The sequence below is a fragment of the Elephantulus edwardii genome, unplaced genomic scaffold, assembly GCF_000299155.1.
Source record: "Elephantulus edwardii isolate Elephantulus edwardi_28Jun2011 unplaced genomic scaffold, EleEdw1.0 scaffold00015, whole genome shotgun sequence".
Taxonomy (NCBI): domain Eukaryota; kingdom Metazoa; phylum Chordata; class Mammalia; order Macroscelidea; family Macroscelididae; genus Elephantulus; species Elephantulus edwardii.
Genome location: NW_006399765.1, coordinates 3,607,616 through 3,613,278, shown reverse-complemented (window position 1 = coordinate 3,613,278; position 5,663 = coordinate 3,607,616).

The window sequence follows — 5,663 nt, the reverse complement described above, 5'->3', positions numbered from 1 at the left end:
AGGACCTGTCTCTCCTTACAACATGTCCAAAGTATGTCAGACGAAGCCCCAGAATCCTTGCCTCCAAGGAGTAGCCTGGTTTAACCCTCTCCAGGATTAATCTGTTTGTTTTCTTGGCAGTCCATGGTACATTCAATACTCTTCTCCAGCACCACAGCTCAAATGCATCAATTCTCCTTCTATCTTCCCTAGTCATTGTCCAACTCTCTGATGCATAACAAGTGATTGCAAAGACCATGGCCTGTATCAGGCACACCTTAGTTACCAGAGAGACACCGTTTCTCTTGAGTACTTTAGATCCACTATAGGGCGCGGTATTTCCCTGGTCTGTCCCTCTGCCTGTTTCTCTCCCTGGAGACCAAGGAATCCCACCTGGGAAACCCCTTAATAAAGCTGCTTTAGCTTCCTTTCTTTCTCTGTTCCCTTCCTTGAGCCCTTGGCCTTAATGTCCAATGCAAAGATCTAACAGTTTTGTTATATATATTTTATAGCAAAAGAATTCAAGGCGGAGTTGGTGGAGTGAAGGAATGAGGATAGTGTAGGGGTGAAGCCACAGGGGGCTGCACACTTTAGTGGGTGGAGGGAGGTGGGAAAGCAAATGGGCAAGATGCAGCCGAAAAGATGGGGTAATGTTGGGCAAGGTCCAATGGTGATGATTTTATATAATGTATGAGAATGTATGAGACACAATGTGAATGAAGAACCATGTGAAACACAATGTATATAAACTCTGTAAATACATTTTGAAAAATAATGTAAAATAGAATGTGTATGAATAGTTGTATGAAACACAATGTATATGAATGAAATATAATGTAAAGGAAATATTTGAAAACTAATAAAAATATTTTAAAACAGTATGTAATTATATGCCTGTTTCCATACCATCTCTGGGTGTTTTAAAATTGCCAAGCGTTTTGTTAGTGTGGTGTGAATGTGTTGTTCAAAATGACTTTCCTCGGCCATTGGCCTTATCTTTGCAGATGGCTAGGGGTTTTTTGTTTGTTTTAGGTATTTTAATAGCATGTGTTTTATCTGTCCACAAGTGGATTGTCTAGTTTCACCATTCTACAAAGTTTAAATGGAGCAGATTCAGTGCTAGAAATTTGGGGATCTCACTACTAGCAAACCACCAGAGGCTGTAGAGAATGCAGAGTGCATCCTGGGTGGGCGGGAGCGGGGACAGCCAGACCTACAGGAGAGCAGCTGCAGCTGCAGCAGAAAACCAGAGCCCTGACATGGACAGAGCTGACCTGGGATTGCTGCCCTCCAGAGCCGGAGCTGGGACCTGCACCCAAGGTTGCTGGAAGAATGGAAGGGAAAGACACTGTAATTGGCAGGACTTGGAGAACTTTGCAACACTGGGCTAAAGCCACCAGACTGAAGGACGAGGGATCACTCTTAGCAGAAATACATGCAAGAGCAAGAGGATCATGTCTGACCTCATGGGAATTAGTTTTTGAATTAGTTTTGAGTTGTGGATGCTGTTGATGGATTTAATTCCCCATGGTAGAGTTAGAAAAGATCAGAGTTGGCCATCCACATGATGCTGCTTTTGCTCTCTTTGTAATTAGTACTTAAGTGTTCTAACTGTTCATACCAACCAAGGACCTTAACAGTGTAGTGGTCAAAGAATTCAACTGCTAACCAAAAAGCTGCAGTTTGAACCTACTGACTGATCCCATTAAGAAAGATGAAGCAGCCTACTTATATAAAATTTTACTGTATTGGCACTTCTATATTGCTCTACAATAAGAGCAAATTACTCAATGATAGTGGGTTAGAGAACTCTGAGTTTATAAAGGGGGAAAACATTGTAATATATTAAAATTCTAAATAAATAATTCAACCATTTTAGGAAGTAGCACGTAATCAAGAGCCTATGGTACAGACGTGTACTGAAGGCACTGACCAAAATTAGGGCTCCAGGAACTGACAGAATATCAATTGAGATGTTTCAATAAAAGGCTGCAATGTTGGATGTGCTCATTCATCTGTGCTAAGAAATTTGGAAGACAGCTAGCTACCTGGCCAACTGACTGGAAGAGATCCATGTGTATACCCATTCCAGAGGCAGGTGATCCAACCAAATGCGGAAATTACTAAACAGCTCATTAATATCACATACAAGTAAAATCTTGCTGAAGAAAATTTTAAAATGGCTGGAGCAGTATTATTAACAAGGAATTGCCAGAAATTTAAGCTAGATTCAGAAGAGGTTGTACCACAAGGGATATCATTACTGATGTCAAATGGACCTTGGCTGGAAATAGATTATCAGAAAGATGTTTACTTATAGTGTACTGAATATACAAAGGCATTCCACTGTAGACCATAACAGATAATGGATAATTTTGTAAAGAATGAGAATTCCAGAACACTTAATTGTGCTCATGTGGAACCTATACATTGATAAAAATCAGTCAACAGAACAAAATGAGAGAATACTGCGTAGTTAAAAATCAAAAAAAGTATACATCAGGGTTATATTCTTTCACTAAACCAATCTGGGAAGTAATCTGGGAGAGGCAATATAAAGGACTGATTTGTTGTTGTTGTTATGGGATGTTGAGTTGACCATGACTCATAGCAACCCTATGCACAACAGCTCTGAACTTTGCTCTGTCCTGAGCCAATTTCACTGTCTCTGACACATCTACATCTACCTTCATTACCCCAGTTACTGTGTCAGTCCACCCCATCAGGGTCTTCCTCTCCTTGACCGTCCCTCAACCCTTCCAAGCATGATATCCTTCTCCAAAGACTGGTCCCTCCTGACTACATGCCCAAAGTAAGTAAGTGTGTTTCAACCACGGTCTTTGAAATTAATGAATTTCCTAGATATAAGTGTTGAAAAGGTTGAAAACGTTGAGGCTGGGCTCTATGAAGAGAAATATGGGGTCAAGATTGGTGGAAGATCCATCAACAATCTGCATTATGACACAACCGTGCTTGCTGAAACTGAGAAGGACGTGAAGCACCTGCTGCAGAGGGTCAAGGACTGTAGCCTCCAATATGGCTTGAGGCTCAATGTCAAAAAGACAAAGATTCTCACCACTGGGCCAATTGGAAGCCTCAGGATGGATGGTGAAAAGATTGAGATTGTTCACAGCTTTAGTTTGCTTGGCTCCACAGTCAACACTCTTGGCACCAGTAGCCAGGAAATTAAAAGGCGCATTGCGATGGGAAAGTCTGCTGTTAGGGACCTCTCCAAAGTACTGAAGAGCAATGGTGTCTTTCTGGAGACTAAGGTGCATCTGATACAGGCCATGGTCACAATCACTTGTTATGCATCAGAGAGTTGGACAATGATCAAAGAGGACAGAAGGAGAATTGATGCTTTTGAGCTGTGGTACTGGAGAAGAGTATTGAGAGTACTATGGACTGCTAGGAAAACAAACAGATTCATCCTGGAAAGGGTTAAACCGGGTGGCTCTTTGGAGGCAAGGATTCTGAGGCTCCGTCTAACATACTTTGGACATGTTGTGAGGAGAGACCGGTCCTTGGAGAAGGACATCATGCTTGGGAGGGTGGAGGGACAGCGCAGGAGGGGAAGGCCCTCTATGAGGTGGATTGATTCGGTGCCTGGGGTTATCCGGATGGGAGTGTCAGAGACAGTGTGATTGGCAGAAGACAGAGTTTAGGGCTGTTGTGTATAGGGTTGCTATGAGTTGCAAGCGACTCGACAGCACATAACAACAACAACAACAACAGATATAAGTGACAGCTAAGATTAGCTTTGCTGTGCCATAGCCTATGCTAGGTTATGATACAAAAATCATGCTGTTTGTGCCTGTGCCCTGTGGCCTGGGTTCAAAATCTGAAAGGAGAAAACCTCCAAAGATCCCAAGTCACAGGCATGGAGATTACTGTACCCATGTTTGCTCAACAAATATTCTTAGTCCTTAACATGGACCAGGTTCATGTTGGAATCCAACAGGATGAACCTTCATTTTCTGCTCTCCTTACAAGGGAGATTTCTCTGGCTGCATAGTAGATGATGAGTTAATAGGAATCAAGGGAGAGAGAGGAAGGTATCAAAACCAGTTACTTGCTGTGAGACTACAAGGATGGTGACCTGGATGAAGGAGCTGGCATTTGGAATGGAAGTAGATGCATTCAGTAGCTCTTTCCCTCCAACTTAATTTATATTTTTATCAAAATAATACATGAGGGAGGATGGGCGATCTCCTCCCATGAGATTAACTGCCTCTGAAAACCTGCTGCAGGGCCAGCTAAGGGTCTGTTACAACTCTACAGTACAGAACAATATATATAGATTTACAAGTCAATAGTCCCACTATGTTTACCACAGGGAGCTCTGTAAGGAGTGGTTGCAAGCTAAAAGGAGGGCAGTGTGAGTCTGTCAGTTGCTGTGAGGGAGAAAGATGAGCAATCTCTTCCTGTGATTTACAGCCTCTGAAAACCCAGTGGCAGGTCAGCTAGGAGTTCATTCCGATTTGATGGGAGAGAGAGAGGCACAGAGAGAGATGTTTACTACCCCTCATCAGAAGAGCTTTACTACACTCTTCTAGAACTAACTCGTCAGGTTTTTAGTGCTGGCCTTTTTTTTTTTATGTCTCAAAATAGTTTGCATAGTCATCTAAGATATTAATTTCTGCTCAGCTGGAGTCAAAGAGGATGAAGACTCTAAGGAGACTAGTAGAGGAAACTAGTCAGCAGGACCAAGAACCTACACGAACTCTGGCCTCTTACAGCACGAGACTGGATGAGCTAGACGGTGCCCACTACCAACTTTTCTAACCAGAGACATGGTTGAAAGTCCCAGACAGAGACAGAGAAATTAAAATTCCTAAAAAAAAAAAAAAGGTCATACTTGCTGGACTGGGAGACACTAGAGGTACCTCTGAGGCTGTTACCCTTATAATTGAATTTAGGACAGCAAGATTGTTGTGTGCCTTCCAGTTAGATCTGACTCATAGTCGATCCTTCAGTGGATTTTCAGGGGCTTTAAATCACACAGGAGGAGACAGCCCATTTTCCTACAGTGAATCAGTCAGCAGATTTGAACTGCATGCCTTGGCAGTGCAAATTTGTACCACTTGCTGTTGTTGTGTACCATCAAGTTGGAACTGACCCATAGTTGACCCTCCAGGTGGGTTTTCAGAGGCAGTAAATCACACAGGAGATTGCTCATCTTCTTTCCAGAGAGTGGCTGGTGGATTTGAACCATGTGCCTTCAGGTTAGAAGCACCAGAGCTCCCTTCTTACCAAAATAATAAAATGTTAGGTGCCATCAAGTGGAGTACAACTTACCCTATAAATCAGTTCTGAACAGTCTTATCCTATGCCATCCTCATCATCTCTGAGCTACTTGAACCCATTGCTGCAGTCTCTGTCAATTCATCGTGTTAAGGGTTTTTCCCTTTCACTGACTTACCAAGCATGATGTTCCTTTCCAAGGAACAGCCCCCTTCTAATTAACATGCCCAAAGTTTGTGAGATGAACCTTCACCATTCTTGCCTCCAAGGAGTATGTTGTTGTTATTTGCCGTCGAGTCGTTTGCGACTCATAGAGACCCTATGTACAACAGTCCTAAACTCTGCTCTATCCTGTGCCAATCGCATTGCCTCTGACATACCCATCCCAATTACCCCAGTCACTGAATCAATCCACCTCATAGAGGGTCTTCCCCTCCTGC